We start from the raw sequence: 9,228 nt of genomic DNA on the forward strand, positions 1-9,228 counted from the left end.
CAGCGACGGGGGGCGGCACGTCCGGGGTCCGCGCGGCTGCAAAGAGGAGAGGAGAGAGGTGAGCGCAGGCAGGCCGGGCGAGGGCGGCCGCCTGGGAGCCGGGCCAGACAAAGGCAGGGGCGGCCGGCGCGGCCCGGCTCCGTCCCTGCGGCCGCTGTCTGCGCCGCGAAGGGCTGCATCCTATTTCAAGGCGCCGGCCCCCCTCCCCTCCGGCCAGGGCTCTCCCCGCAGCCAATGGAGGCTGGCGAGACCCTTCAAACCCAGCTCTGGGCCAATGGGCAGGGCTGGAGAGGCTCTTTGCATGAGAATAGGCCAGGGAGAGAAAGGAGCACAGCTCCAGTCCGCTGCCGGGCTCCCTCCCTCTCTCCACGCCGGCTCATTATCCGCCCTTTCTCCGTGGCCCTCCGCCAACCGCCCCCTCCCCGTCACCTGCCCCCTTCCCCCCGGCATGCAGAGCCGGCAGCACCGGCCAAGAGGGGCCCAGCCCGCCCTCCCCTCCTTCATCCTCGGGAGAGGGGGGCTTCGAACCAGCTGCTGGGACCCCCTTGGACCGCCCCCGGAGCTCAGAGCCCGCCTGAGACGTGCACCCTTATCCGGGGGCCGGTAGCTTCCCTCCAAGCCCTTTAGCCCCCCTGCTCCCATCCCGCGTGCCAGGGCTGGAGGATCCCCGGGAGGGTCTCCGGGGGGTGCGCGAAGCTCCAGACGCCCCCCGCACATCACCGAGTGACCTGGGGGAGGCCGTGCCCCCTCTTGAAGCAGAAGGGCCCGCAGCCGTGGCTACCGGCACCCGCTGGGGGCACGACGGGGCTCTCCAGAAGACGTGGCACGCTGCTAACAGCCCCTGGCAGCTGGGAGGTTTGCCCCAACCTGCCCGCCCAGGGCGCGGGGCTGCACCCAGGCACACGCCTCTCCACGCCCTGCCGCCCCTTCCCGCACGCCTGGTAGACGCCTCCCAACCAGTTGGACCTGCTGCCCGGGGAGAGCTCGCCCCGTGGGCGGGAAGGGGAGCTTCAAGGTGCCAGGGACAGCCGCCATCCGCCGGCACGAGCCGGAGCAGCGTGCGGAGCTGGCACCTGGAGGAGCGCCCACGCGGGACGCAGCCCGGCTCCCGCGGTGCCCGCTCGCCCCGGGAGAGCGCCGGAGGCAGACCCCGCGGGCCTCGGCCTGTCGGGGGCCCGGGGCCCACAGCCGCGCTCAGCCAGTGCAAGCCAGACCTGGTCTCCCGGTCCTCCCAGGTCGCTCCGCCACCCCAGGCAGCCTCCCTCCTTCCCGCAGGCCCCGGTGCTTGGGGAGCCAGGGTGCCCGCGCACTCAGACCGTCCCTGCTGCCCGTTCGCGCGCCAGCTGCCCCGCACCGTCCCTCGCCGCAGAGCCCGGGGATTCCCCCGTGCCCTGCTGCCCTCGCCCAGACGTTTGCCCCCGAGCCCCTCCGCCGTCTGGCACGGACCCCAGGCCGGGGACGATGGCAGGTCGCTCACCCCGCGGCCTCCGCCGCGCTCCAGCAGCTGCTCCCGGGAGCTGCCCGCTTCCCCGCGGCCGGGAGGGGCTGGCCCACCTGCCTGCGCCACTTCCTGTCTCGGCTCGAACCGGGAACACCTTCCCGGCCAGGCGGGGCAGGGCCGGAGGCGGGAGCGAGGCAGAGCGGTGGGCTGGCGCCCAGCTGGGGCCGGCCCGCCAGCCTGGCCCCGGCTGTCCCGTCCCCTTCGCCCCGGGCCGGCGTGCCGCTGGCCAGGCCCCGCACAGACATGCAGGGCAGGCGGCGGGGTGGCCGGAGGGAGCGCACCGTCGTGCAGAAGCTGGCTCCGAGCACGCAGCACTGCCCTGGCCTGGCCCCCGGCCGCGGCAAGTCGCTGGGCGCACGGGCGTGCGGGGAGAGGCAGTCCGGCCCCCGGCGCCCGCGCCCCCGCTTCTACAGGACACAACCTGCCCTGCCCTGCCTGGGCTCCCGGGCACTGCCGACGCGGTCTGGGAGACCAGCAAGTACAAGGCTGCCCTCACGCACCCACCGCCACCCCGCACAGGCACCCGGGGCAAGCAGCTATTCCTCACCCAGCCCTGGGGCACGGCTGAGAGCATGCGGGGGGGGCACCCCTCAGGTCTTTTCACAGACTTGTGACCCCCCCCCCCCCCGCTCACCGTCTCCACTGAAACAATCGGCTCAGCCGCGGCGCAGTCACCGACCCGGCTGCCACTTCAAAGCCCAGCAAGGGCCTGACAAGGTTATGAAGCAAGAGCTGCGGGGGGGTCGAACACGCCCTGCAATAACCACGCACCCACAGGAGTTATCTTTATGACGCAGCCCCTCCTTGGCCCGCTTTGTGCTGAGGTCCGGGGGCTTGTCGGCAGCGGCGTGACTTCCCTGCTGACTCAGCAGCGGGAATCTCCCGGCTCCTGCACAACCGGGATGCCCTTCAGGTACAGCTAATCCAGCTCGATGGATCCGGTGTGGCAGAGCCCGACACGGGGGTGCGGAGACGCTCGCCTCCACCACCGCGGCTCTCTCTGGGCCTCTAGCGCTGCCCCCCCGAGCGTGACGCAGACCAAGACTTTGTGCTCTTGGTCAGCAACACGCTTCCCGGCCGTATTCTGCTCTGGGCCCCAGCACCGCGCGGCTGCACGAATGCAACCGAGCACCGGGGGGGGGGGGGTTGGGGATGAGGCGCAACCCCCAGCTGGGCTCCCAAGGTGCTGCTCAGCTCGGGGAAACCGTACGCTGGCTCCTTCCAACGCCTTTACCCTTCAGACCCGACGGGGCAGCTGGGCTTGCTGCAGTTTCGGACAAGGCTGCACGCCGGGAGCTGACTGCCCGGGCACCGCAGGGCAGACGCTCCTCCGTGGAGCCTCCGCATTGCCTGCCCTGCTTCTGCCGGGGTGAGGGGAAGGCCTTGCAGCGGCGCTGGCCAATGCTCATCGCCTGGACCGCTTGCTGCTGCTGGCATGTGGCTTGAGCTGCCCACGGGGAGCCCAGCCGGCGGCTGCCAAGCCCAGCCCTTTCCCTGCTTCAGAGAGCAGCCGGAAAGGCCGGGGGGGATTCCTCCCGGTTCGGGGCTGCTCCTTTGGCTGCTGCTTGCAAAGCTGACCCTGTTTTGACTCATCAAGGAGGAACTGTGCCTCTGCAAGAAGGTGCCCAGCCCCACTCCAGGGCACTTCCCAGCCTCCCCCCCACTCCAGCGTAGCCCCCCATAACCAGGCAGGACCAAGCCTCACCCAGCACACCAGGAAAGGAAACCACCCGGTTCAGGGGCCTGGCCCCACATGCAGACCTGCCCCCTCGGTCCCCCCCGCCACGCGGAAGCTGCGCGCTGCGGGTGCCGGGGGGACGCCCATCCTGGGACAGGGCGCCTGCCGGTGACCAGCCCCCGGGGCTGGGGTCGGGGCCCAGGCTCCCCGGCAGCCGCGGCGGGGGGTGCAGGCAGCGACGCCCTCGCGCCTCCTTCCCGCGCGGGACTTTGTGAATGGAGGCGGCGGGGGGATTTCCCCGGAGCCTGGCCCCACTCCCCCCCCTGCATGGACCCTGCCTGCACCCAGCCGTCAAGTGGGGGAGCACCGCTACCCCGGGGGTCCTCCATGAGCCCCCTTATTACTGCAACCCCTGGCCCTGCCTTTCCCCAGCAGCCTCTCGAGGGGCCGGGGGCTGTCGGGGTTGGGGAGCGCCTGGGCCGGAGGCGCCTTGTCGTGCGCTGCCGGTTCCTGGCCCAGGAAGAGCGGCTGCTGCCGGTCCTGGCCATGCCCGAGGCCCTGGGCAGTTGGGACTGGAGCTGGGGTCTGACACGGGGCCGCGGGGGGTGGGGGGCACCCCTGCCCAGCCCAGAGCCCGGGGTGGCATCACAGGTGTCGTCCGCACCGAGCCGGGAGGAGAAAGGGCGTCTTCACTTTTGCTGGATCAGGGCTAGTGAGTTATAGGGCTGGATCTGGCTAAAGGGGGGGGGGGTCCTGCCTTCTGCACCCCACTACGGTGCGCTAAAGAGAGCAGGGCCAAGCTGGGCAGCACAGAGCAGGGGATCGTGGCCGCCCACCGGCTGTCAGCCCGGGCATGGGGCTGCGGTTGCTGCACGGGCCCCCTCCCCGCACCCCCAGGAGCCCCCTGGCCACGCGCAGCTGCTCCGGCTTTGCGTCGGACAAAGCAAAGCAGCGGGCTGGAAACACCCCCGAGAGCGGCGTCTCTGCCGAGCGGGACGGGGAGCTGATGAGGGGAAAGGCGGGGGAGCGAAAGCCGGACCTTTGCCGTCGTGCCGGGCGGGCAGCGCAGATGCAAGCCTGGCTCCGCGGAGCAGCGGGGCGGGCAGGGCAGGGGCAGGGGCAGGGCGGCACGGGGGCCGCGGCTGGCCTAGTGGGGCACCGCTCGCGACGGGCTCCGGGCTGTCTGGCAGCGGCTTCCTGCGGGAGCTGCCCCGACTTGCTAAGCGTCAGCACCTTCTCCCCAGGGCGTTTCAGGCCATCTGGGAGAGCTTCACACACAGGCCTTGCCCTGCTGGGGAAGATCCGCCGGGATGACGGGGAGAGCTGCAGAGGCCTCGCCCTTCTGGGGCGCGTCCCCGGGGATGACGGGGGGTGAGCCGAAGCCCCCACCCAGCAGGAGCGCGAGGCCTCTCCCAGGCACCCGTGGTCCTGGCCCAGCCCAGGATATGCACGAAAGGACGGTAATCATCTCTGTCTCCAGAGCAAACGTGGATGGCTGCCCCCTGGGCAGCTGGGATGGGTCATTTCCCCCTTCCAGTGGACCGGCGGGCGCCGCGCCTGGCATCCCAACCCCCTTCTGCGAGCAGCCCGGGGCCCGCTCCCGGGGCCGTGCCGGGCGGCCGAGCGCTTCCTGGAGCTGAAGGCAGCCGTTGGAGCCCTGCAGCGAGACCGTGACCTGCCCCTCCCTGTAACAGCCGAGGGAGACTCGCTGCCAAGGCTCGTCACCCGATGCCGCCGCTCAGCAGGCTCTGCCCTTGCAGAGCAGGAGCTGCGAGGGCGGTCGGCCCCGTCTAGCACGCGGCGCTGCGAGGCCCGGGCTCCCGGAGCCGAGAGGCGAGAGCCTGGCGCGCAGCCCCGAGCAGGGGATGCCCGCCGGCTCCCTGGCCACGTCCTGCCGAGGGATCAGGGGGCCGAGCGCCGGCGGCACCAAGGCTGCAAGGGACGGCTTCGCCCCCAAAGAAGAGACTCGTGAGAACGCCCCTGACCTGCGGCTCCACCCCTTGCTAGTGCGTGCTCGAGGCCGACTCCACGGCCAGGGCTGGGCAGAGCCAGAGCAACATCGTCCAGAGGTCGCAGCCCCGTGAATTCAGGGCCAGGACGTCCGCCCCCTGTTCTGAACCCAGACCAAGTCTCCAGCCCCCGCGCTGCCGTGGCCCCCAAGCCGCTGCCCGGTGGGCTACGTCCATGCCGTGGCAGCAGGAGCTGGGGCATCCCTGCCAGCAGTGCCCTGCATCCCCACCATGCATCTCCCTGGGCCCCGCCTCACTGCAACCGCAGCAGGGGCATTAACCCCCCCGCAGGCCTCTCCGCCCTGGTCGCCATGAACCCTCTGCCCCCACGCTGCGTGGTGAGGCCCAGAGCGTCCCAGGGAGCGAGCATCCAACGCAGGGCACGCGGATGCCCGGCTGGCACGGGGCTGCACGCCGCCTTCCTGCGGGGCGGGCAGAGGGAAGGAGCTGGCGTGGCTGTGCCGTGGGAGTGGGTCCAGGGGATGCCTGGCTCGTGGGGCCTGTGAGAAAAGGAGGGGTTGTCAGCCCTTCTCCAGGCTCCGGGGCCCGGCTACCGGGGGCACAAGCAGAGCCGGGGCCTGAGCATCTCCAGGGACGTTGGTGCTCTAATGCGGCTCCTGCCAGCTGCCCCCGGAGCCCGAGGACCCCTCCCGCTGCGTCCCTGGCACCGATGTGTTGCTGCGTCCAGGACGTCGCAGCCGTGTGCGCCCCCATCTCTGCTGCCTCCTCCACGGTGGTGCATGGGGGACTCCTGCCCCTGCTCCCCTCTCTCCAGCTCGCCCCCGAGCAGGGGCAACCTGCCGCAGGGTCCCGGCGAGGCAGCCACGGCCGGGGCCCCGCAGACAGGAGGCACGCTTGCGGGGTCAGGGCTCAAGGTCTGGGCTTTGCAGTGAGCTGACCGGCTGACAGATGGAGATTTACCGGGCGCGCGCTTCCCCGCGGCCGGCCCGACGCCCCTTTGTTCCCACTTGATGACTGAGACGGCGAAAGCGGGCGCGGGGGCCCGGCGGGTGCCCTCTCCCCAGATGGCTGCGCCGGCGGCTGGCGGCGGGGCCGGGGGCGGCAGGCGCGGCTGGGCCCCTGGGGACCGGCTCCTTTCGTCACGCCCCAGCCCTCCCCGCCCGGGCCCCCAGGCACAAGCCTCTCAACTTTCAACTTGACCTGCTCCATTCACATGGAGATCGCATGCAAATGTGTGCGAGCTGCAGGCGACCCGCACCGCCCGCTTCCCGGCCCCAGCGCCCCGGCCCCACGGGCCCGGGCGGCAGGGCTCCCCCCGCCAAGCCCCGTCTGCGCCTGGCTCCGGGCCCGGGGCTAAACAGGGTCACGAACCAGCAGCGGGGCCCGTTTGGTCACGCTGGGGGGCCTGAGCACCACGCGCACCACAACTGCCGGCTTTGGAAACGGGGACCCTGAGGCTGTGTGGCCGGCACGGGATGCGGTCCCGGTCCTAACCCTGCACGCGCCGGAGACGCCTCCGGTGATGGGCAGGAGCTCGCTCAGAAGCCGAGCCCGGGAATGGGAAGCTGCCCCCACCGCTGACCCGGGCGCGGGGCTGGGGCTGCTCCCCCCCGGCCCGGACCCGGCGGAGGGGCAGGCCGCCGGCACCGCTCGGCTGCCAAATGTTGCCGCCTGCGTCGGGGGCCGCCGCTCGCATCTGTCGCGGGTCCGGCGAGGGCAGGGGCTCGGCCGGCCGGGGGCTGACAGCTCAGCTGCCGGGGCGTGCGGAGGAGGGGCGGACACTTCACGCTGCTCGGCAGGCCCGCCGGGTGGCACGTGTCGCGCAGCCGTGGGGCCGCCCGGCCACGCCGATTATGCTCCTTTGTGCGCCCCCAGCCCATTAGACTTGGAAATGGCCTTGGAGGCGGCTGCTTTGTGCAGCCAGGGTGCGGAGCGCCCCCAGCCCCAGCGGGGCGCGAGCCCCGGGATCCCCCAGTTGTGAGGGCAGCTCTAGCCACGCAGTGCGGGAGCAAACCCCTCCTCTCGCCCCAGGCGCCTCCCAGGGCACACATCTGGAGACGGAGACGGCGGTGGGTGCCGGGGGCTCTGGGCAAGTGCCTTTGGACCCGCGCAGCAGCCGCAGAAGCTGCTCCACGGGTGACACCTGGTGCTCACCACGGGGAAACGCTTCCCCGGCCCCCGGCCCCTGCGTGCCCCCCACCCGCGGGCTGCCTGCGTCCGCCCGAGGGGGCGACAGCAGACGTGCCGCCGGGGCTGGCAGGGCCAGAGGAAAGACGAGCGGGTCTGAGGGTGGGTGGAGACGCTGAGGGAGCCCCCCTCCAGCCCGCCCGGCTGCACCAAGCCCCGCGTCCTGTCCTGCAAGAGTCCAGCGCCGGAGCTTCCCCGGTGCATCGACCAGGGAGGCCTCTTATCTTATCGCAGCCAGGAGCCGGTTTGTCCAGCTCCGCTCCCTTTCGTAACAGCTCCGCCGCCCTCCGGCAACCCCTGCCGCGCCTCGGCGCGCGGCCTCGGGTGGGCTCGGGAGCTTGGCCGGGGGCGCCACCCCTGCCCCCCGCAGGACTCCACATCACTCCAGGGGTGGGAGGCGCCGGACAGGACCCAGAAGCTGGTGGCGGAGCTCGGGGCAGCGCAGGAAGCAGCTCGCGCGGTGGAGAGCGAGGCCAAGGGGGGGGGGGGCCCTCCCCTGCACTGGGGGGCCCCACAGGAGCAGTGAGGGCACCTGCACCGGGTGAGCTACTTCCCTGGCGAAGTGAGACCTTCGCCCAGCAGGACGGGCAGAGGCCAGCCCTGGTGTAACCCTGTGCCAGGGGCCAAACAGCCACCGGGAGCAAAACACGTTTTGCCGCAGCACTGCACGGAGCCCGGCCCTTCGGAGAAGCCCAGGGCTCCGGGTGGGCGCGTGGAGAGCTCGTCCCTGCCGCCCCACCCTCATCCGGGCTCCAGGGGAGCCTCCCCAAAGAGGGACCTGCCCGGCCCGGCTGTTTTTAACCCCAGAGGTTGCCCCTTTGATCTCCTGGTTCCTTAAAAGCAACCGCGTGGCACCAGCAGCAGCATTTGTAGCCAGGCAGCAGGGACAGCGATTGAATTCTGCCAGACCCCTCCTAAACGCTTCATCCCACAGGGGTTAATGACCCTCTCTCCTTTTTAGTGGCCTTGATGCCCCACCGGTCACGCCAGCTGCCTTGAGCTGCTCCTGGTCGTGAAGCTCCTGCTTCACAGCCCTGGAGCATTTTTTTTTTTGAACTCATTGCAACGAACCTGTCTTCGTTTTTGCTTCCATCTTCAACTGAATAACCCGGCCCTAGGCCCCGAGCACACGAGCAAAGCTTCCAGTTCTTTTTAGCTGGAGAAAAATGTGTTGGGTTATATGGGAGGAGGCACCACGCCGTGTGCACCCCCCTTTGCAAAACTCTCGATCCACCCATGGAGGAGGGGGATTCAAACCTTCCTGGTGCGAAGGACCTGGTGGCAGCTGGGCATTGGTAAGACGGAGGCCAAAAGCCACGTGGCAGCAGAGGCGGTGGGGACGGGAAGCCTTCTGTATGGCCTGGAGGAGTAGCATCCAGCGGACCTGCAGAATTAGGGCCCGGCCGTTGCTTAAAAGCGTCAAAACGGCCGGGGAAAGGCAGGCAGATGGGATCAAATGAAGGAGGCTGCCCACATGCGTGCCAATGGGGCACAGAAGGAGAAGCCGCCTGAACCTGCTCGTCCGCTCCGGGCGGATCTCGGCAAGGCCGGCTTGGGAAGGGCCGGCTCGCCCCCACTGCCGGCGCATCTGCCTGCGGTGCCCGGGTGCGGGCAGCCGGAGCGCTCTCCGCTGAGCGCCGCTGGCGCGGGAGCTGTGCCAGGCCTGCGGCTTCGTGGGGTGAGTCCTGGGGTCCCGCCTCAGGGGCCGCTGAGGCGTGCATCCACGGCGAGAGGCGGGCGGCTCGCACCGGGCAGGAGCTGTAAGGGCCCTGGAGCCTGCGGGCTCCCTGCGTTTGAAAGCAGGCAGGCGAGTGACTGCCCGGCAGCCCGCGGGTCACCAACGTGCACCCTGGCCCGAGGATCCCGTGTGCAAGCACCGATGTGCCTGTGTC

This window comes from Crocodylus porosus, unplaced genomic scaffold (assembly GCF_001723895.1).
Source record: "Crocodylus porosus isolate Cpor-Errol unplaced genomic scaffold, CroPor_comp1, whole genome shotgun sequence".
In the NCBI taxonomy this organism is placed as follows: Eukaryota; Metazoa; Chordata; order Crocodylia; family Crocodylidae; genus Crocodylus; species Crocodylus porosus.